General features: G+C 40.0%; 2 non-coding genes across 2 annotated transcripts; one reads left to right on the top strand and one right to left on the bottom strand.

Moving 5' to 3' along the window:
• Positions 1 to 690: 690 nt before the first annotated feature.
• LOC148561776 (small nucleolar RNA R71) lies at positions 691 to 798 on the bottom strand. The gene has a single exon (XR_015886784.1). It is a non-coding gene; the product is annotated as a small nucleolar RNA R71 (small nucleolar RNA).
• Positions 799 to 22814: 22016 nt separating this feature from the next.
• Positions 22815 to 22918, top strand: LOC148561775 (small nucleolar RNA R71). The gene has a single exon (XR_015888143.1). It is a non-coding gene; the product is annotated as a small nucleolar RNA R71 (small nucleolar RNA).
• The last annotated feature ends 860 nt before the right edge of the window (positions 22919 to 23778 follow it).

Raw genomic sequence — 23778 nt, 5'->3', positions numbered from 1 at the left:
TTTCCTCACCCAAAAATTCAAACCCATTCTTCTCCTCTGAGTTCGAATTCTTCTCTTCTTCATTCTTTTTCTTCTTTTCTTCTACTCACACAAGGGAACCTCTATACTGTGGTAAAAAGGATCCCTATTATTATTTTCTGTTCCCTTCTTTTTCATATGAGCAGGAGCAAGGACAAGAACATTCTTGTTGAAGCAGATCCTGAACCAGAAAGGATTCTGAAGAGGAAACTAAGAGAAGCTAAAATACAACAATCCAGAGACAACCTTACAGAAATTTTCAAAAAGAAAGAGGAGATGGCAGCCGAAAATAATAATAATGCAAGGAAGATGCTTGGTGACTTTATTGCACCTAATTCCAATTTACATGGAAGAAGCATCTCAATCCTTACCATTGGAGCAAACAATTTTGAGCTTAAACCTCAATTAGTTTCTCTGATGCAACAGAACTGCAAGTTTCATGGACTTCCATCCGAAGATCTTTTTCAGTTCTTAACTGAATTCTTACAGATCTGTGATACTGTTAAGACCAATGGGGTTGATCCCGAGGTCTACAGGCTTATGCTTTTTCCATTTGCTGTAAGAGACAGAGCTAGAGTATGGTTGGACTCTCAACCTAAAGATAGCCTGAACTCTTGGGATAAGCTGGTCATGACTTTCTTAGCCAAGTTCTTTCCTCCTCAAAAGCTTAGCAAGCTTAGAGTGGATGTTCAAACCTTCAGACAGAAAGAAGGTGAATCCCTCTATGAAGCTTGAGAGAGATACAAGGAACTGACCAAAAAGTGTCCTTCTGACATGCTTTCAGAATGGACCATCCTGGATATATTCTATGATGGTCTGTCTGAGCTATCAAAGATGTCACTGGACCATTCTGCAGGTGATTCCATTCACCTAAAGAAAACGCCTGCAGAAGCTTAAGAACTCATTGACATGGTTGCAAATAACAAGTTCATGTACACTTCTGAAAGGAATCTTGTGAATAATGGGACGCCTATGAGGAAGGGAGTTCTTGAAATTAATACTCTGAATGCCATATTGGCTCAGAATAAAATATTGACTCAGCAAGTCAATATGATCTCTCAGAGTCTGAATGGATTGAAGGAATCATCCAACAGTACTAAAGAGAGATCTTCTGAAGAAGAAGCTTATGATCCTGAGAACCCTGCAATAGCAGAGGTGAATTACATGGGTGAACCCTATGGAAACACCTATAATCCCTCATGGATAAATCATCCAAATTTCTCATGGAAGGAATAACAAAAGCCTCAACAAGGCTTTAATAATGGTGGAAGAAACAGGTTTAGCAATAGCAAGCCTTTTCCATCATCCACTCAGCAACAGACAGAGAGTTCTGAGCAGAATCCATCTAACTTAGCAAATATAGTCTCTGATCTATCTAAGGCCACTGTAAGTTTCATGAATGAAACACGGTCCTCCATTAGGAATTTGGAGGCACAAGTAGGCCAGCTGAGTAAAAGAGTCACTGAAACTCCTCCTAGTACTCTCCCAAGGAATACAGAAGAGAATCCAAAAAGAGAGTGCAAGGCCATTGATTTAACCATCATGGCCGAACCTACAAGGGAGGGAAAGGACGTGAATCCCAGTGAGGAAGACCTCCTGGTACGTCCAGTGATCAACAAGGAGTTTCCCTCTGAGGAACCAAAGGAATCTGAGGCTCATCTAGAGACCATAGAGATTCCTTTGAACCTCCTTATGCCATTCATGAGCTCTGATGAGTATTCTTCTTCTGAAGAGAATGAAGATGTCACTGAAGAGCAAGTTGCCAAGTACCTTGGAGCAATCATGAAGCTGAATGCCAAATTATTTGGTAATGAGACTTGGGAAGATGAACTTCCCTTGCTCATCAATGAACTGAGAGATCTGGATCAACTGAAATTGCCTCAGAAGAAACAGGATCCTGGAAAGTTCTTAATACCTTGTACCATAGGCACTGGTGCACGAAATTACAATCACACTTTTGCAACTCTGCACAACTAACCAGCAAGTGCACTGGGTCGTCCAAGTAATACCTTACGTGTGTAAGGGTCGATCCCACGGAGATTGTCGGCTTGAAGCAAGCTATGGTTATCTTGTAACTCTTAGTCAGGATATCAATAATTCTCAGATTTAATTGTAAAAAGTAAAAGAACTTGAAATAAATACTTGTTATGCAGTAATGAAGAACAGGTTGAGGCTTTGGAGATGTTTTGTCTTCTGAATCTCTGCTTTCCTACTATCTTCTTCATGCACGCAAGGCTCCTTCCATGGCAAGCTTTATGTTGGGCATCACCGTTGTCAATGGCTACTTCCCGTCCTCTCAGTGAAAACGTTCCAAATGCGCTGTCACCAAACGGCTAATCATTTGTCGGTTCTCGATCATGCTGGAATAGGATCCATTGATCCTTTTGCGTCTGTCACACGCCCAACAATCATGAGTTTGAAGCTCGTCACAGCCATCCCTTCCCAGATCCTACTCAGAATACCATAGACAAGGTTTTGACGTTTTGGATCTCAGAAATGGCTGCCAATAATTCTAGCTTATACCACGAAGACTCTGATTTGAATCATGAGGCTAAGAGATATGCATTCAATCTAAGGTAGAACGGAGGTGGTTGTCAAGCACGCGTTCATAGGTGAGAATGATGATGAGTGTCACGGATCATCACATTCATCAAGTTGAAGTGCGAATGAATATCTTAGAATGGAAGGAAGCGTGATAGAATGGAAAACAGTAGTAATTGCATTAATTCATGAAGAACAACAGAGCTCCTCACCCCCAACAATGGGGTTTAGAGATTCATGCCGTAGAGAACACAACAAGAAACGTGTAAAGTGTCATGAGCGACAATATGAATCACTAAAAGTAGTATTTATAGTAAACTAGTGACCTAGGGTTACAGAAAATAAGTAAGCTAGGGTGTTTATTGTAAATTTCCACTTCCGGGGCCCACTTGGTGTGTGCTTGGGCTGAGCATTGAAGCTTTCATGTGTAGAGACATTTCTTGGAGTTAAACGCCAGCTTTTATGCTAGTTTGGGCGTTTAACTCCAGCTTTTGTGCCAGTTCTGGAGTTAAACGCCAAAATTCTTGAGCTGACTTGGAACACCTGTTTGGGCCATCAAATCTCGAGCAAAGTATGGACTATTATATATTGCTGGAAAGCCCAGGATGTCTACTTCGAGTGCAGGAAGGTCAGAATCCAACAGCATCTGCAGTCCTTTTTCAGCCTCTGAATCAGATTTTTGCTCAGGTCCCTCAATTTCAGCCAGAAAATACCTGAAATCATAGAAGAATACACAAACTCATAGTAAAACCCAGAAAAGTGATTTTTATTTAAAAACTAATAAAAACATAATAAAAACTAACTAAAATGTACTAAAAATATACTAAAAATAATGCCAAAAAGCGTATAAATTATCCGCTCATCACAACACCAAACTTAAATTGTTGCTTGTCCCCAAGCAACTAAAAATCAAATAGGATAAAAAGAAGAGAATATACAATGAATTCCAAAAACATCTATGAAGATCAGTATTAATTAGATGAGCGGGGCTTTTAGCTTTTTGCCTCTGAACAGTTTTGGCATCTCACTTTATCCTTTGAAGTTTAGAATGATTGGCTTCTATAGGAACTCAGAATCCAGATAGTGTTATTGATTCTCCTAGTTAAGTATGTTGATTCTTGAACACAGCTAATTTATGAGTCTTGGCCGTGACCCTAAGCACTTTGTTTTCCAGTATTACCACCAGATACATAAATGCCACAGACACATAACTGGGTGAACCTTTTCAGATTGTGACTCAGCTTTGCTAGAGTCCCCAATTAGAGGTGTCCAGAGCTCTTAAGCACACTCTTTTTGCTTTGGACCATGACTTTAACCGCTCAGTCTCAAGTTTTCACTTGACACCTTCACACCACAAGCACATGGTTAGGGACAACTTGGTTTAGCCGTTTAGGCCAGGATTTTATTCCCGTGGGCCCTCCTATCCACTGATGCTCAAAGCCTTGGATCCTTTTTATCACCCTTGCCTTTTGGTTTAAAGGGGTATTGGCCTTTTCTGCTTGCTTTTCTCTTTTTTTCTTTTTTTTTGCAAGCTTTCTATTCACTGCTTTTTCTTGCTTCAAGAATCAATTTTATAATTTTTCAGATTATCAAATAACATTACTCCTTTTTCTTTCATTCTTTCAAGAGCCAACAATTTTAACATTCATAAACAATCAAATTCAAAAATATGCACTGTTCAAGCATTCATTCAGAAAGACAATAGTATTGCCACCACATCAAAATAATTAAACTATTTTAAAATTCAAAATTCATGTATTTCTTTTCTTTTTCAATTAAGAACATTTTTCTTTTAAGAAAGGTGATGGATTCATAGGACATTCATAGCTTTAAGACATAAACTTTAATTTTATTGATGATGGAATAAAAATAAGACTCAAAAATAAATATAAAGGCAAACCCACAATAATAGAAGACAGAAAATTAAAAGCAGAAAAAAATAAATGACTCTTAAAATAGACTCTTAATAATAAAGGTTATCACAGAGTTAGGACTCAACAACCTTGATTTTGAGAAGTGGATGCTCCCTCTTTTTGTGGAGTTGTCTTGCACTTGTCCTTCCATTGAATTCTTGGTGATTGGGTGTTCAATTGGGATGAATTCATCTACTCCCATCCTCACCCCAGCATCTTTACATAGCAGAAAAATTAAGCTTGGGTAGGCCAGTTTGGCTTCAGTGGAGTTCTTGTTTGCAATTGTGTAAATCTCACAAGAAATCAGATGATGAATCTCCACTTCTTTTCCAAGCATAATACAATGAATCATCACTGCTGTTTTGACAGTGACCTCAGAGCGGTTGCTAGTAGCCAATATAGAACGCCCAATGAAGTCCAGCCAGCCTCTTGCAACTGGTTTGAGATCTCCTCTCTTGAGTTGGTTTGGGACACCTTTGGAATTGGTTATCCACTTAGTTCCAGGGAGGCATATGTCCTCTAGAACTTGATCCAACCCCTTATCTACTCTCACCATTCTCCTATTAAAGGATTCAGGATCATCTTGTAGTTGAGGTAGTATGAAGACCTCTCTTATTTTGTCCAGATGGAAGTAAATAATTCTTCCTCTGACCATGGTTCTGTAGGTATGAAAGGCGGTTCCAGTCATTCTCTGCTTATCTGTCAGCCACAGATTTGAATAGAATTCCTGAACCATGTTTCTTCCAACCTTTGTCTCAGGATTGGCTAGAATTTCCCATCCTCTGTTTCGAATTTGCTCTTGGATCTCCGGATATTCATCTTCTTTCAGATTGAATTTAACTTCCGGGATCACTGACCTCAGACCCATTATTTTGTAGTAATGGTCTGCATGTTCTTTGGTTATGAACCTTTCTTGATTCCAAAGACTCTTTAGAGTATTCTCTTTCTTGCCTCTTGATTTGGTTTGTTTTCCCTTAGGTGCCATGATCTTGATGACTCTTAGCTTAGTGATCACGGAAAAGCACACCAAATTTAGAGGTTTACTTGCCCTCAAGCAAAAGAAAGGAAAGGGAAGAGAGAGGAGAAGAGGTAAATTCGAATGGTGTAGAGGAGGGGATGGCCGAAACTATTTTTATAGGAGGAGGGGATGGCTTTCGAAAAATTTGAGAGAGATATGAAAAGATATGGAAAGAATTTGAGAAGATATTTGAGTTTTTGAAGAAGATTTGGAAAGGATTTGAAAGAAATTTGAAAAATAATTTAGAAAATTATTGAATGATGAAAACTGAGGGTGAATGATGAAAGTTTGAAACATGTTTATGCAGAAAATTCTGAGTCAAAACATGAAAATTTGAAAAAAATTTGAAGTTGGAAACAAAATCTCCTCCTCTTGCCTTTCTGCCATTATGGGCGTTTAACTCCCAGCCAGGTACCCTGGCTGGCGTTAAACGCCAGAAACTCCTTTATCACTGGGCGTTTTTCTGAACGCCTAGGATACGGCAATTCTGGCGTTAAACGCCCAGAATGGTACCCATTCTAGCGTTTAACGCCTAAAATGGTACCTTTACTGGCGTTAAACGCCCAGAATGATACCCATTCTGGCGTTTAACGCCCAAAATGCCCCTTACTGGCATTTTCTTGCCAGCAAGCTCCTTTTCTCTGCTTTTTGCACTGAATCCTTCATTTTTGATGATTAACCTTTAATGAAAATGTATATCAAGCCTCTACAAGTATTAATTTAAAATAAATAATTTGCTAATGGCTGGGTTGCCTCCCAGCAAGCGCTTCTTTATTGTCTTTAGCTGGACCTTTACTGAGCTTCATTCAAGCCTCAGTTTTGAGCATTCTTGCTCAAAATTGCCTTCAAGATAATGTTTGATTCTCTGTCCATTGACAATGAACTTTTTGTCAGAATCAATATCTTTAAGCTCAACATATCCATATGGTGACACTCCTGTAATCACATATGGTCCCCTCCACCGGGATTTTAATTTCCCACGGAGTAATCTGAGCCTAGAGTTGAATAGTAGAACTTTTTGTCCTGGCTCAAAGACTCTGGATGACAATTTCTTGTCATGCCACTTTTTTGCTTTTTCCTTATAAATTTTTGCATTTTCAAAAGCATTGAGTCTGAACTCTTCCAGCTCATTTAGCTGGAGCAATCTTTTCTCACTAGCTAACTTAGCATCCATGTTTAGGAATCTGGTTGCCCAGTAGGCTTTATATTCCAGTTCCACGGGCAGATGATAAGCCTTGCCATACACAAGCTGGTATGGAGAGGTTCCTATAGGAGTCTTGAATGCTGTTCTGTATGCCCACAGAGCATCATCCAAGCTCTTTGCCCAATCCTTTCTACGGGAAATTACAGTCCGTTTCAGGATTCTCTTTAGTTCTCTATTAGAGACTTCAGCCTGCCCATTTGTCTGTGGATGATACGGAGTTGCTACTTTGTGGCTAATTCCATATCGGACCATAGCAGAGTAAAGCTGTTTATTTCAGAAATGGGTTCCCCCATCACTGATTAGTACTCTGGAAACACCAAATCTGCTGAAAATATGTTTCTGGAGGAACTTCAGCACAGTCTTGGTATTATTAGTGGGTGTGGCAATTGCTTCCACCCATTTAGATACGTAGTCTACTGCCACCATAATGTAAGTGTTTGAGTATGATGGTGGAAAAGGACCCATGAAGTCAATACCCCATACATCAAACAACTCAATCTCTAAGATCCCTTGTTGAGGCATGGCATAACCATAAGGCAAGTTACCAGCTCTTTGGCAACTGTCACAGTTACGCACAAACTCTCGGGCATCTCTATAGAGAGTAGGCCAATAGAAGCCACATTGGAGGACTTTAGTGGTGGTTCGCTCACTTCCGAAATGTCCTCCATACTGTGATCCATGGCAATGCCACAAGATCTTCTGTGCCTCCTCTCTAGGGACGCATCTGCGGATTATTCCGTCAGTGCATCTCTTAAAGAGATATGGTTCATCCCATAAGTAGTACTTTGCATCAGAAATTAGTTTTTCCTTTTGCATCCTGCTGTACTCCTGGGGTATGAACCTCACAGCTTTATAATTTGCAATGTCTGCAAACCATGGTGCCTCCTGAATGGCAAAGAGTTTCTCATCCGGAAAGGTCTCAGAGATCTCAGTGGAAGGGAGGGACGCCCCAGCCACTGGTTCTAATCGGGACAGGTGATCAGCTACCTGGTTCTCTGTCCCTTTTCTGTCTCTTATTTCTATATCAAACTCTTGTAAAAGCAACACCCATCTTATGAGCCTGGGTTTTGAATCCTGCTTTGTGAGTAGATATTTAAGAGCAGCATGGTCAGTGTACACAATCACTTTTGATCCTACTAAATAGGATCTAAACTTGTCAATGACATAAACCACTGCAAGCAGCTCTTTTTCTGTGGTTGTGTAATTCTTCTGTGCATCATTTAGAACACGACTGGCATAGTAATTGACGTGCAGAAGCTTGTTATGCCTTTGTCCCAACACTGCACCAATGGCATGGTCACTGGCATCACACATTAATTCGAATGGTAATGTCTAGTCAGGTGCAGAGATGACTGGTGCTATGACCAGCTTGGCTTTCAGGGTTTCAAATGCCTGCAGACACTCTGGGTCAAACACAAATGGCGTGTCAGCAGCTAGCAGGTTGCTCAGAGGTTTTGCAATTTTTGAAAAATCCTTTATGAACCTCCTATAGAATCCTACATGCCCCAGAAAGCTTCTGATTGCCTTTACATTGGCAGGTGGCGGTAATTTTTCAATTACCTCTACCTTGGCTTGATCTACCTCTATTCCCTTGCTTGAAATTTTGTGCCCAAGGACAATTCCTTCAGTCACCATAAAGTGACATTTTTCCCAGTTTAAGACCATGTTAGTTTCTTGGCACCTTTTCAGGACAAGTGCTAGATGATCAAGACAGGAGCTGAATGAGTCTCCAAATACTGAGAAGTCATCCATGAAGACTTCCAGGAACTTCTCTACCATATCAGAGAAAATAGAGAGCGTGCACCTCTGAAAGGTTGCAGGTGCATTGCAGAGACCAAAAGGCATTCTTCTGTAAGCAAATACTCCAGATGGACATGTGAATGTTGTTTTCTCTTGGTCTTGAGGGTCCACTGCAATTTGATTGTAGCCTGAATAGCCATCCAAAAAGTAGTAGTATTCATGACGTGCTAGTCTTTCTAGCATTTGGTCTATGAATGGTAAAGGAAAATGATCCTTTCTGGTGGTTGTATTGAGCCTTCTGTAATCAATACACATACGCCACCATGTAACTGTTCTTGTGGGAACTAGTTCATTCTTTTCATTATGGACCACTGTCATGCCTCCCTTCTTGGGGACAACTTGGACAGGGCTCACCCAGGGGCTATCAGAAATAGGATAAATAATCCCAGCCTCTAGTAAATTAGTGACCTCTTTCTGCACCACTTCCTTCATGGCTGGATTTAGCCGCCTCTGTGGTTGAACCACTAGCTTAGCATCATCCTCCAATAGGATCTTGTGCATACATCTTGCTGGGCTGATGCCCTTAAGATCACTTATGGACCATCCAAGAGCTGTCTTGTGTGTCTTTAGCACTTGAATTAGTGCTTTCTCTTCTTGTGGATTTAAAGCAGAGCTTATGATCATTGGAAAAGTGTCACCCTCTCCCAGAAATGCATATTTCAGGGATGGTGGTAATGGTTTGAGCTCGGGTTTAGGAGGTTTCTCCTCTTCTTGAGGGATTTTCAGAGGTTCTTTTATTTCCTCTGATTCCTCCAGATCAGGCTGAACATCTTTAAATATGTCCTCTAGCTCTGATTCAAGACTTTCAGTCATATTGATCTCTTCCACCAAAGAGTCAATAATATTAGTGCTCATGCAGTCATTTGATGTGTCTGGATGCTGCATTGCTTTGACAGCATTTAACTTGAACTCATCCTCATTGACTCTCAGGGTCACTTCTCCTTTTTGTACATCAATAAGAGTTCGTCCAGTTGCTAGGAAGGGTCTTCCTAGAATGAGAGTTGCACTCTTGTGCTCCTCCATTTTCAGCACTACAAAATCAGTGGGAAAGGCAAATGGCCCAACTTTGACAATCATGTCCTCAATGATGCCTGATGGATATTTAATGGAGCCATTAGCAAGTTGAAGACAAATCCGGGTTGGTTTGACTTCTTCAGTCAAGCCAAGCTTTCTAATAGTAGATGCAGGTATTAGGTTAATACTTGCTCCAAGGTCACATAGGGCTGTCTTGGTACAAGCACCCTCTAATGTGCATGGTATCATAAAGCTTCCTGGATCTTGAAGCTTCTCTGGTAAGCTTTTCAGAATGACTACACTGCATTCTTCAGTGAGAAAAACTTTTTCAGTTTCTCTCCAATCCTTCTTATGACTTAAGATCTCTTTCATGAACTTAGCATAAGAGGGTATTTGCTCAAGTGCCTCTGCAAACAGAATCTTTATTTCAAGAGTCCTGAGATAGTCTGCAAAGCGGGCAAATTGTTTATCCTGTTCCGCTTGGCGGAGTTTCTGAGGATAGGACATCTTGGCTTTATATTCTTCAACCTTAGTTGCTGCAGGTTTATTTCCTACAGAGGTGATTGGAGAAGCCTTCTTAGAGGGGTTATCATCAGCACTTGCAGGTGTTTGATCCCTCATTGGCATTTGAACGCTAGGAGTGGGTGCAGAATAGGCATTTAACGCCAGGTTCCCACCTTTTTCTGGCGTTTGAACGCCAGATTTGGGCATCCATTGGGCGTTTAACGCCAGTTTTTCCCCCTTTTCTGGCATTTGAACGCCAGAGTTATTCCTCTCTGGGCTCTTGATGTCCTCAGAGGGATCTTGGGTAGTGGTTTGGCTTCCTCTGTCATTTGTTCCTTTCTTAACTTTTTGCTACTTTGAGCTGAGTTATTCAATGTCTTCCCGCTCCTTAGTTGGACAGCTTGGCATTCTTCTGTTATCTGTTTAGATAGCTGCTGTCTTGTCTGATTCAATTGTGCTTCTATATTCTTGTTAGCATTTTTAGTGTCTTGGAGCATCTCTTTGAATTCTGCTAATTGTTTTGTCATAAGGAGTAATTGCTGATTAAGTTCAACAATCTGTTCTTGAGGATTAGGATCAGTAGTTACTGCCATAGCCTTTTCTTTTATGGAGGACTCACTGTTTGAGTACAGATGTTGATTTCTAGCAACTATATCTATGAGCTCTTGAGCTTCTTCAATTATTTTTCTCATGTGTATAGATCTACCAGCTGAGTGGTCTAGGGACATCTAAGCTTTTTCTGTAATCCCATAGTAGAAGATGTCTAACTGTACCCACTCTGAAAACATTTCAGAAGGGCATTTTCTTAGCATCCCTCTGTACCTCTCCCAAGCATTATAAAGAGATTCATGATCTTCTTGTTTAAAGCCTTGGATGTCCAGCCTTAGCTGTGTCATCCTTTTTGGAGGGTAAAATTGATTCAGGAATTTGTCTGTTAATTGTCTCCATGTTTTTTTGCTTGCTGTGGGTTGGTTATTTAACCACCTCTTAGCTTGATCTTTTACAGCAAATGGAAACAGTAATAATCTGTAGACATCCTGATCCAATTTTTTATCACGTACTGTGTCAGCAATTTGTAAGAACTGTGCCAGAAACTCAGTAGGTTCTTCTTGTGGAAGACCGGAATACTGGCAATTTTGCTGCACCATGATAATGAGCTGAGGATTTAGCTCAAAGCTGCTTGCTTTGATGGGAGGTATACAGATGCTACTCCCATATGCAGCTGTAATGGGGCTAGCATATGACCCCAGAGTCCTTCTGGACTGTTCACTTCCACTTATGTCCATGATGGAGAAAAGGGAATTGATATGAATTATATATTTTTTTTATTATTTATTATTTATTTTATTTAATTAAAAGTGACCGAAAATAATAAAATAAAATAAAAGGGAAATAAAATAAAATTTCGAAAACTAAAAGAAAATAAAATCAAAGCAAATTGAAAACTAAATTAATTAATTAATTGAAAAGATTTTGAAATTAGCAATTATGATTGAAAAATATTTTGAAGAAGATATGATTGAGAAGATATGATTGCAAATTAAAAAAAAAGAGATATGATTGAAAAGATATGATTGAAGAAATTAAAAAGATTTGATTTTTTTTTTTTGAAAAAGATTTGAAAAGATCAATTTTTGAAATTAGAATATTGACTTGACTAAAAAAAAGATATGATTTTGAAAATCTTTGACTAAATTAATCCAAAATTTCGAAATTTATGAGTAAAATAAGGAAAGGATATTTTTTTGATTTTTGTATTTTAATGCGGAAAGAGAAAAATAACAAAATGACACTAAACATAGAAATTTTAGATCAAAACACTGAGAACAAACAAGAAAACTTTGAATGTCAAGATGAACATCAAGAACACTTTGAAGATCAAGATGAACACCAACAACAAATTTTTGAAAAATTTTTAAGTAAATAAAAGCACAAGGACACCAAACTTAAAATTTTTAGAAAATCAAACACAACTTTTCGAAAATTTAAAGGAAAACACAAAGAAGACACCAAACTTAGAATTTTTAAAGATCAAGAAAGAACTAAGGACATGCAATTTCGAGAATTAAAAGAAAATAAAATCATGCAATTAACACCAAACTTAAAATATAAAACTAAACTCAAATAAAAGACTCTAAACCAACAAAAACAAAATATTCCTAATCTAATCAACAAGAATAACCGTCAGTTGTCCAAACTCGAACAATCCCCGGCAACGGCGCCAAAAACTTGGTGCACGAAATTACAATCACACTTTTGCAACTCCACACAACTAACCAGCAAGTGCACTGGGTCGTCCAAGTAATACCTTACTTGACTAAGGGTCGATCCCACGGAGATTGTCGGCTTGAAACAAGCTATGGTTATCTTGTAACTCTTAGTCAGGATATCAATAATTCTAAGATTTAATTGTAAAAAGTAAAAGAACATGAAATAAATAGTTGTTATGCAGTAATGAAGAACAGGTTGAGGCTTTGGAGATGCTTTGTCTTCTGAATCTCTGCTTTCCTACTATCTTCTTCTTCATGCACGCAAGGCTCCTTCCATGGCAAGCTTTATGTTGGGCATCACCGTTGTCAATGGCTACTTCCTGTCCTCTCAGTGAAAACATTCCAAATGCGCTGTCACCGCACGACTAATCATCTGTCGGTTCTCGATCATGCTGGAATAGGATCCATTGATCCTTTTGCGTCTGTCACACTCCCAACAATCACGAGTTTGAAGCTCGTCACAGCCATCCCTTCCCAGATCCTAGTCAGAATACCACAGATAAGGTTTAGACGTTTCAGATCTCAGAAATGGCTGCCAATAATTCTAGCTTATACCACGAAGACTCTGATTTGAATCATGAGGCTAAGAGATATGCATTCAATCTAAGGTAGAATGGAGGTGGTTGTCAGGCACGCATTCATAGGTGAGAATGATGATGAGTGTCACGGATCATCACATTTATTAAGTTGAAGTGCGAATGAATATCTTAGAATGGAAGCAAGCGTGATAGAATGGAAAACAGTAGTAATTGCATTAATTCATGAAGAACAGCAGAGCTCCTCACCCCTAACAATGTGGTTTAGAGACTCATGCCGTAGAGAACACAACAAGAAACGTGTAAAGTGTCATGAGGGACAATATGAATCACTGAAAGTAGTATTTATAGTAAACTAGTAACCTAGGGTTACAGAAAATGAGTAAGCTAGGGTGTTTATTGTAAATTTCCACTTCCGGGGCCCACTTGGTGTGTGCTTGGGCTGAGCATTGAAGCTTTCATGTGTAAAGACATTTCTTGGAGTTAAACGCCAGCTTTTATGCCAGTTTGGGCGTTTAACTCCAGCTTTTGTGCCAGTTCTGGAATTAAACGCCAGAATTCTTGAGCTGACTTAGAATGCCTGTTTGGGCCATCAAATCTCAGGAAAAGTATGGACTATTATATATTTCTGGAAAGCTCAGGATGTCTACTTTCCAACGCAATTGAGAGCGCACCAATTGAGCTTCTGTAGCTCCAGAAAATCCACTTTGAGTGCAGGGAGGTCAGAATCCAACGCATCTGCAGTCCTTTTTCAGCCTCTGAATCAGATTTTTGCTCAGGTCCCTCAATTTCAGCCAGAAAATACCTAAAATCACAGAAAAACACACAAACTCATAGTAAAGCCCAGAAAAGTGATTTTTATTTAAAAACTAATAAAAACATAATAAAAACTAACTAAAATGTACTAAAAACATACTAAAAACAATGCCAAAAAGTGTATAAATTATCCGCTCATCAGGCACCATGACCTTTGAGAAGGCTCTATATGACCTTGGGTCAAGGATAAACCTCATGCCACTCTCTGTAATGGAGAAACTGGGAATCTTTGAGGTACAAGCTGCCAGAATATCATTAGAGATGGCAGACAACTCAAGAAAACAGGCTTATGGACAAGTAGAGGACGTGCTAGTAAAGGTTAAAGGCCTTTACATCCCTGCTGATTTCATAATCCTAGACACTGGGAAGGATGAGGATGAATCCATCATCCTTGGAAGACCCTTCCTATCCACAACAAGAGTTGTGATAGATGTGGACAGAGGAGAATTGATCCTTCAACTGAATGAGGACAACCTTGTGTTTAAAACTCAAGGATCTCCTTCTGTAACCATGGAGAGGAAGCATGAAAAGCTTCTCTCACTACAGAGTCAACCAAAGCCCCCAAAGTCAAACTCTAAGTTTGGTGTTGGGAAGCCACAACCAAACTCTAAGTTTGGTGTTGAACCCCCACATTCAAACTCTAAGTTTGGTGTTGGGAGTTTCCAACAATGCTCTGAACATCTGTGAGGCTCCATGAGAGCTCACTGTCAAGCTATTGACATTAAAGAATCACTTGTTGGGAGGCAACCCAATGTTATCTAATCATATTTATTTATTTTCCATTGTTATTTTATGTGTTCTTTAGGTTGATGATCATGTGAAGTCACAAAAACTACTGAAAAATCAAAAAGCAGAATGAAAAATAGAATGAAAAATAGCACACCCTGGAGGAGAACAGTCTGGCATTTAAACGCTAGAAACAAGCATCTGTCTGGCATTTAACGCCAGAAACAGGCACCAAGCTGGCATTTAACGCCAGAAACAAGCATCTACCTAGCGTTAAACGCCAGAATAGAGCATGGAAGTGGCGTTTAATGCCAGAAACAGGCAGCAGTCTGGCGTTAAACGCCAGGATTGCATGTATAGGGCGTTTTACACGTCTAAAGGGTGCAGGGATGAAAAATCCTTGACACCTCAGGATCTGTGGACCCCACAGGATCCCCACCACTTCTTCTCTCCCCTTCACACCTTTTCATAACTCTTTTCCCCAAATACCCTTCACCAATCACTTCAATCACTCTTTCCCATCACCCCCTCACCACTCGCATCCATCTTCTCTTCCCCATAAATCCCACCTACCTTCTAATTCAAAATATTTTCCCTCCCAAACCCAACCCTAATGGCTGAAACTTAACCCTCCCCCCTCCTATATAAACCCCTCATTCCTTCTTCATGTTCACATAACACAACCCTAACTTCTCACCTTGGCCGAAAACACCTCACCCTCCATCTCCTCCATTTTCTTCTTCTTCTACTACTTTCTTTCTTCTTTTGCTCGGGGACGAGCAAATATTTTAAGTTTGGTGTGGTAAAAGCATAGCTTTTTATTTTTCCATAACCATTTATGGCACCTAAGACCAGAGAAACCTCTAGAAAGAGAAAAGGGAAGGCAATTGCTTCCACCTCTGAGTCATGGGAGATGGAGAGATTCATCTCAAAGGTCCATCAAGACCACTTCTATGAAGTTGTGGCCAAGAAGAAAGTAATCCCTGAGGTTCCTTTCAAGCTCAAGAAGAATGAGTATCCGGAGATCCGACTTGAAATCCAAAGAAGAGGTTGGGAAGTTCTCACCAACCCCATTCAACAAGTCGGGATCCTAATGGTTTAAGAGTTCTATGCAAACGCATGGATCACTAGGAACCATGATCAAAGTGTGAACCCGAATCCAAAGCATTGGCTTACCATGGTTCGGGGGAAATACTTAGATTTCAGTCCGGAAAATGTAAGGCTGGCGTTCAACTTGCCAATGATGGAAGAGAACGCACGCCCCTACACAAGAAGGGTCAACTTTGATCAAAGGTTGGACCAAGTCCTCATAGACATATGTGAAGAAGGAGCTCAATAGAAAATTGACTCAAGAGGCAAGCCGGTTCAATTAAGAAGGCATGACCTCAAACCAGTGGCTAGGGGATGGCTAGAGTTCATTCAACGCTCAATTATTCCTACTAGTAACCGGTCTGAAGTTACTATAGACCGGGCCATCATGATCCATAGTATCATGATTGGAGAAGAGGTGGAAGTTCATGAGATTATACCTCAAGAACTCTACAAGGTGGCTGACAAGTCCTCCACTTGGGCAAGGTTAGCCTTTCCTCACCTCATTTGCCACCTCTGCAATTTGGCTAGAATTGACATAGAGGGAGACATCCTCATTGAAGAGGACAAGCCCATCACTAAGAAAAGGATGGAGCAAATAAGAGACCATAGACCTCAACATGAGCATGAGGAAATTCCTCACCATGAAATCCCTAAGATGCCTTAGGGGATGCACTTTCCTCCACAGAATTATTGGGAACAAATCAACACTTCCCTAGGAGAATTAAGTTCTAACCTGGGACAACTAAGGGTGGAGCATCAAGAGCTCTCCATCATCCTCCATGAAATTAGAGAAGATCAAAGAGCTTTGAGGGAGGAGCAACAAAGACAAGGAAGAGACATAGAGGAGCTCAAAAGCACCATTGGTTCTTCATGAAGAGGAAGACGCCACCCTCACTAAGGTGGACTCATTCCTTAATCTCCTTATCTATTTATTTTCTGTTTTTCGATTTTTAAGCTTTATGTTTGTGTCTTTACTATATGATCACTAGTGTCTAAGTGTCTATGCCTTAAAGTTATGAATATGAATCCATCACCTCCCTTGAATGAAAAATGTTTTAATTACAAAAGAGTAAGAAGTACATGGTTTCGAATTCATCCTTGAAACTAGTTTAATTATTTTGATGTGGTGACAATACTTTTTGTTTTCTGAATGAATGCTTGAACAGTGCATATGTCTTTTGAAGTTGATGTTTATGAATGTTAAATATGTTGGCTCTTGAAGAATAAGGAAAAAGGAGACATGTTATTTGATAATCTGAAAAATCATAAAAATGATTCTTGAAGCAAGAAAAAGCAGTGAATACAAAAGCTTGCAGAAAAAAAAAGAAAAAAAAAGAAAAAATAGTGAAAAAAAGAAAAAGAAAAAGCAAGCAGAAAAAGCCAAAAGCTCTTTAAACCAAAAGGCAAGAGCAAAAAGCCAATAGCCTTTAAAAATAAAAGGCAAGGGTAATAAAAAGGATCCAAGGCTTTGAGCATCAGTGGATAGGATGGCCTAAAGGACTAAAATCCTGGCCTAAGCGGCTAAACGAAGCTGTCCCTAACCATGTGCTTATGGCGTGAAGGTGTCAAGTGAAAACTTGAGACTGAGCGGTTAAAGTCGAGGTCCAAAGCAAAAATAGAGTGTGCTTAAGAACCCTGGACACCTCTAATTGGGGACTTTAGCAAAGCTGAGTCACAATCTGAAAAGGTTCACCCAGTTATGTGTCTGTGGCATTTATGTATCCGGTGGTAATACTGGAAAACAAAGTGCTTAGGGCCACGGCCAAGACTCATAAAGTAGCTGTGTTCAAGAATCAACATACTAAACTAGGAGAATCAATAACACTATCTAAACTCTGAGTTGCTATAGATGCCAATCATTCTGAACTTCAATGGATAAAGTGAGATGCCAAAACTATTCAAGAGGCAAAAAGCTACAAGTCCCGCTCATCTAATTGGAGCTAAGTTTCATTGATATTTTGGAATTTATAGTATATTCTCTTCTTTTTATCCTATTTGATTTTCAGTTGCTTGGGGACAAGCAACAATTTAAGTTTGGTGTTGTGATGAGCGGATAATTTATACGCTTTTTGGCATTGTTTTTACATAGTCTTCAGTATAATTTAGTTAGTTTTTAGTACATTTTTATTAGTTTTTAAATAAAAATCACATTTCTGGACTTTACTATGAGTTTGTGTGCTTTTCTGTGATTTCAAGTATTTTCTGGCTGGAATTGAGGGACTTGAGCAAAAATCAGATTTAGAGGTTGAAGAAAGACTGCAGATGTTGTTGGATTCTGACCTCCCTGCACTAAAAGTAGATTTTCTGGAGCTACAGAACTCAAAATGGCGCGCTTTCAATTGTGTTGGAAAGTAGACATCCAGGGCTTTCCAGCAATATATAATAGTCTATACTTTGCCCGAGTTTAGATGACGCAAACTGGCTTCAACGCCAGTTCCATGCTGCATTCTGGAGTTAAACGCCAGAAACAGGTTGCAAAGTGGAGTTAAACGCCAGAAACAGGTTACAAACTGGCGTTCAACTCCAAGAGAAGCCTCTACACGTGTAAAGCTCAATGCTCAGCCCAAGCACACACCAAGTGGGCCTCAGAAGTGGATTTCTGCATCATTTACTCAATTTTGTAAACCCTAGTAACTAGTTTAGTATAAATAGGACTTTTTACTATTGTATTTACATCATTGGATTATCTTTTGATTTTTAGATCACGTTTGGGGGCTGGCCATTCGGCCATGCCTGAACCTTATCACTTATGTATTTTTAACGGTAGAGTTTCTACACTCCATAGATTAAGGTGTGGAGCTCTGCTGTTCTTCATGAATTAATACAAAGTACTACTATTTTTCTATTCAATTCAAGCTTATTCCTTCTCTAAGATATCCATTCGCACCCAAGAACATGATGAATATGATGATTATGTGACGCTCATCATCATTCTCACCCATGAACGCGTGCCTGACAAACACTTCCGTTCTACATGCAAACAAGCTAGAATGAGTATCTCTTAGATATCTAATACAGAGGACCGAGTCCGAGATATTAGAATCTTCGTGGTATAAGTTAGAACCCATGGATGGCCATTCTTGAGATCTGGAAAGTCTAAACCTTGTCTATGGTATTCTGAGTAGGATCTGGGAAGGGATGGCTGTGACGAGCTTCAAACTCGCGAGTGCTGGGCGTAGTGACAGATGCAAAAGGATAGTAAATCCTATTCCAGTATGATTGAGAACTGACAGATGATTAGCAATGCAGTGACAACGCATTGGACCATTTTCACAGAGAGGATGGGATATAGCCATTGACAACGGTGATGCCCTACATAATGCTTGCCATGGAAAGGAGTAGGAATGATTGGATGAAGACAGCAAGAAAGCAGAGGTTTAGAGGAACGAAAGCATCTCTATACGCTTATCTGAATTTCTCACCAATGAATTACATAAGTATCTCTATCCTAGTTATATTTTATTTATCTTTTTTTATTATCAATTCACCATAACCATTTGAATCTGCCTGATTGAGATTTACAGGGTGACCATAGCTTGCTTCAGGCCGACAATCTTCGTGGGATCGACCCTTACTCACGTAAGATTTATTACTTGGACGACCCAGTGCACTTGCTGGTTAGTTGTGCGAAGTTGTGATAAAGAGTTGAGATTACAATTGTGCATACCAAGTTGTTGGCGTCATTGATGATCACAATTTCGTGCACCAAGCTCCTCTATGTCTCTTCCTTGCCTTTGTTGCTCCTCCCTCATGGTTCTTTGGTCTTTTTTAATTTCATGGAGGAGGATGGAATTCTCTTGGTGCTCCATCCTTAGTTGTCCCATGTTGGAGCTCAATTCTCCTAAGGAGGTGTTGATTTGCTCCCAATAGTTTTGTGGAGGAAAGTGCATCTCTTGAGGCATCTCAGGGATTTCATGATGAGGACTTTCCTCATGCTCTTGTTGAGGTCCATGAGTGGGCTCTCTTGTTTGCTCTATCTTCTTCTTAGTGCTGGGCTTGTCTCCTTCAATGAGGATGTCTTTCTCTATGACAATTCCAGCTGAATTGCATAGGGTGCAAATGAGATGAGGGAAGGCTAACCTTGCCAAACTGGAGGGCTTGTCTGCCACCTTGTAGAGTTCTAGGGATATGATCTCATGAACTTCTACTTCCTCTCCATTCATGATGCTATGGATCATGATAGCCCAGTCTATTGTAACTTCAGACCGATTATTAGTAGGAATGATAGAGCGTTGGATGAACTCCAATATCCCCTAGCCACGGGCTTGAGGTCAAGCCTTCTTAATTGAACCGGCTTGCCTCTTGAGTCTCTCTTCCATTGAGCTCCTTCCACACAGATGTCCATAAGGACTTGGTCCAACCTTTGATCAAAGTTGACTCTTCTAGTGAAAGGGTGAGGATCTCCTTTCATCATTGGCAACTTGCATGCTAACCTCACATTTTCCGGACTAAAATCCCAGTATTTCTCCCAAACCATTGTGAGCCAATTCTTTGGGTTCGGGTTCATACTTTGGTCATGGTTCTTAGTGATCCATGCATTGGCATAGAACTCTTGAACCATTAAGATCCCGACTTGTTGAATGGGGTTGGTGAGGATTTCCCAACCTCTTCTTCGAACTTCATGTCGGATCTCCGGATATTCACTCTTTTTGAGCTTGAAGGGGACCTCGGGGATCACCTTCTTCTTGGCCACAACTTCATAGAAGTGGTCTTGATGGACCTTTGAGATGAATCTCTCCATCTCTCATGACTCGGAGGCAGAAACAATTGCCTTCCCTTTCCTCTTTCTAAAGGTTTCTCCAGCCTTAGGTGCCATTAATGGTTATGGAAAAACAAAAAGCTTAGCTTTTCCCACACCAAACTTAGAAGGTTTTCTCGTCCTCGAGCAAAAGAAGAAAGAAATAAAGAGAAGAAGACAAAGTGGAGGAGATGGAGGGAGGTGAGTGGTTCGGCCAAGGGGGTAGTTGTGTGTATGTTGTGTGAAGATGAAGATGGTAAGGATGGGTATTTATAGGGTAAGGGAGAGAGGGTATTCGGCCATGTGTGGGTGGGTTTAGGAAGGAAATGGTTTGAATTTGAATGGTGAGGTAGGTAGGGTTTAATAATGGATGGATGTGAGTGGTGAAGAGGTTATGGGGAAGAGGTTTTGATGGGATTGGTCAATGGTATTTGGGGAAGAGGTTTTGATGGGATTGGTCAAGGGTGTTTGGGGAAGAGTGTTATAGAAAGGTGTGAAGAGGAGAGAAGAAGAGGTGGGGTAGGTAGGGATCCTGTGGGGTCCACAGATCCTGAGGTGTTAAGGAATTTGAGTCCCTGCACCATTCTGGCATTCAAATGCCCATTCTGTGCCAATTCTGGCGTTTAACACTAGCTCTGCTACCTTTCCTGGCAATAAAGGCCACTCTGCTGCCTATTCCTGCCGTTAAACGCCAGCCAGATGCCAGTCAGCCCTTTCTGGCATTAAACACCCAGAGTACTGCCCATTCTAGCATTTAATGCCCAGAATGCTGCCAGGCTGGGCGTTAAACGCCCATTCTGCTATCCTTACTGGCGTTTAAACGCCAGTAAGTCTGTCCTCCAGGGTGTGCTGTTTTTAATGCTGTTTTTCATTCTGTTTTTGATTTTTTTTTTGTTGTTTTTGTGACTTCACATGATCATCAACCTAAAGAAAACATTAAATAGCAATGGAAAATAAATAAATATAAATAAATAACATTGGGTTGCCTCCCAACAAGCACTTCCTTAATGTCAATAGCTTGACAGTGAAGCTCTTAGAGAGCTTTCATGGAGATTCAGAGCTTGATGTTGGCCTCCCAACACCAAACTTAGAAGTTGAGTGTGGGGGCTTTGTTTGACTCTGTATTGAGAGAAGCTTTTCATGCTTCCTCTCCATGGTTACAGAAGAAGATCCTTGAGCCTTAAACACAAGGTAGTCCTCATTCAATTGAAGGACTAGCTCTCCTCTGTCCACATCAATCACAGCTCTTGCTGTGGCTAGGAAGGGTCTTCCTAGGATGATGGATTCATCCTCATCCTTCCCAGTGTCTAGGATTATGAAATCAGCAGGGATGTACAGGCCTTCAACCTTCACCAAGACATCCTCTACAAGTCCATAAGCCTGTTTCCTTGAATTGTCTGCCATCTCTAGTGAGATTCTTACAGCTTGTACCTCAAAGATCTCTAGTTTCTCCATTACAGAGAGGGGCATGAGGTTTATACTTGAACCAAGGTCACACAGAGCCTTCTCAAAGGTTATGGTGCCTATGGTACAAGGTATTAAGAACTTTCCAGGATCCTATTTTTTCTGAGGAAATTTTAGTTGAACCAGATCATTTAGTTCATTGATGAGCAATGGGGGTTCATCCTCCCAAGTCTCTTTACCAAATAGCTTGGCATTCAGCTTCATGATTGCTCCCAGATATTGAGCAACTTGCTCTTCAGCAATATCTTCATCCTCTTTAGAGGAAGAATACTCATCAGAGCTCATGAATGGCAACAGTAAGTTCAGTGAAATCTCTATGGTCTCTATATGAGCCTCAGATTCCTTTGGTTCCTCATTAGGGAACTCCTTGGAGGCCAGTGGATGTCCATTGAGGTCTTTCTCACTGGAAATTACTGCCTTTTTAGATTCTCTTATGTATTGCTTAGGAGAGTACTAGGAGGGATTTCAGTAACTCTTTTACTCAGCTGACCCACTTGTGCCTCCAAATTTCTAATGGAGGACCTTGCTTCATTTATGAAACTGAGAGTGGTCTTAGATAGATCAAAGACTACAGTTGCTAAGTCAAAATGGCTCTGCTTAGAATTCTCTATCTATTGCTGAGAAGATGATGGGAAAGGTTTGCTATTGACAAACCTGTTTCTTCCACCATTATTATTATTGAAGCCTTGATTAGGCTTCTGATGATCCTTCCATGAGATATTAGGATGATTCCTCCATGAAGGATTGTAGGTGTTTCCATAGGATTCCCCCATGTAATTCACCTCTGCCATTGCAGGATTCTCAGGGTCATAGGCTTCTTCTTCAGAGGAAGCCTCCTTAGTACTGCCTGATGCAGCTTGCATTCCAGACAGACCCTGAGAAATCATATTGACTTGCTGAGTCAATATTTTGTTCTGAGCCAATATGGCATTCAGAGTATCAATCTCAAGAACTCCTTTCTTCTGAGTTGTCCATTATTCACAGGATTCCTTTCAAAAGTGTACATGAACTGGTTATTTGCAACCATTTTAATGAGTTCCTGGGCTTCTGTAGGCGTCTTCTTGAATTGAAGAGATCCACCAGCAGAGTGGTCCAATGACATCTTGGACAATTCAGACAGACCATCATAGAATATACATATGATGCTCCATTCTGAAAACATGTCAGAAGGACACCTTCTGATCAATTGCTTGTATCTTTCCCAAGCTTCATAGAGGGATTCACCTTCCTTCTGTCTGAAGGTTTGGACTTCCACTCTAAGCTTGCTCAACTTTTGAGGTGGAATGAATTTTGGACAAGAAAGCATTGACCAACTTTTCCCAAGAGTTCAGGCTATCTTTAGGTTGTGAGTCCAACCATGTCCTAGCATTGTCTCTTACAGCAAAGGGGAAAAGCATAAGTCTGTAGACCTCAGGATTAACCCCACTAGTCTTAACAGTGTCACAGATTTGCAAGAATTCAGCTAAGAACTGATGAGGATCTTCCAATGGAAGTCCATGAAATTTGCAATTCTGCTGCATCAGAGAAACTAATTGAGGCTTAAGCTCAAAGTTGTTTGCTCCAATTGCAGGAATTGAGATGCTCCTTCCACAGAAGTCAGAAGAGGGAGCAATAAAGACACCAAGCATCTTCCTTGCATCTCCACCATTGTTGTTGGGTTCGACCATCTCTTCTTCTTTTTTGAAAAAATTTGTCAGGTCCTCTCCTGAGTGTTGTGCCTTAGCTTCTCTTAGAGTCCTTTCAGGTTCCGGATCAGCTTCAACAAGAATGTTCTTATCCTTGCTCCTGCTCATATGAAAAAGAAGAGAACAGAAAAGAATAAGAATCCTCTATGTCACAGTATAGAGAGTATTCAAATTTTAAATTAAAATAAAAGGAAAATATTTTTGTTTTTATTTTAATTATTGGTTAGTATTTGAAATTTAAGGGAAGAAATAAAATAAAATTTGAAAACTAAATAAATTAATTAATTAATTAAAAAGATTTCTGAAAAAGTGGTTAGTGATTTTCGAAAATTGGAGAGAGAAAAGTAGTTAGGTGGTTTTGAAAAAGATATGATTGAAATAGAAATCTTTTAAAATCAAACAAAAAGCCAAGTAGTTAATTAATTGAAAAAGATTTGAA

This window comes from Arachis ipaensis, chromosome B6, assembly GCF_059453495.1.
Source record: "Arachis ipaensis isolate K30076 ecotype BB chromosome B6, ASM5945349v1, whole genome shotgun sequence".
NCBI lineage: Eukaryota > Viridiplantae > Streptophyta > Magnoliopsida > Fabales > Fabaceae > Arachis > Arachis ipaensis.
Note: the sequence above shows the minus strand (reverse complement) of the source record. Positions and strands in the feature narration are given on the sequence as shown.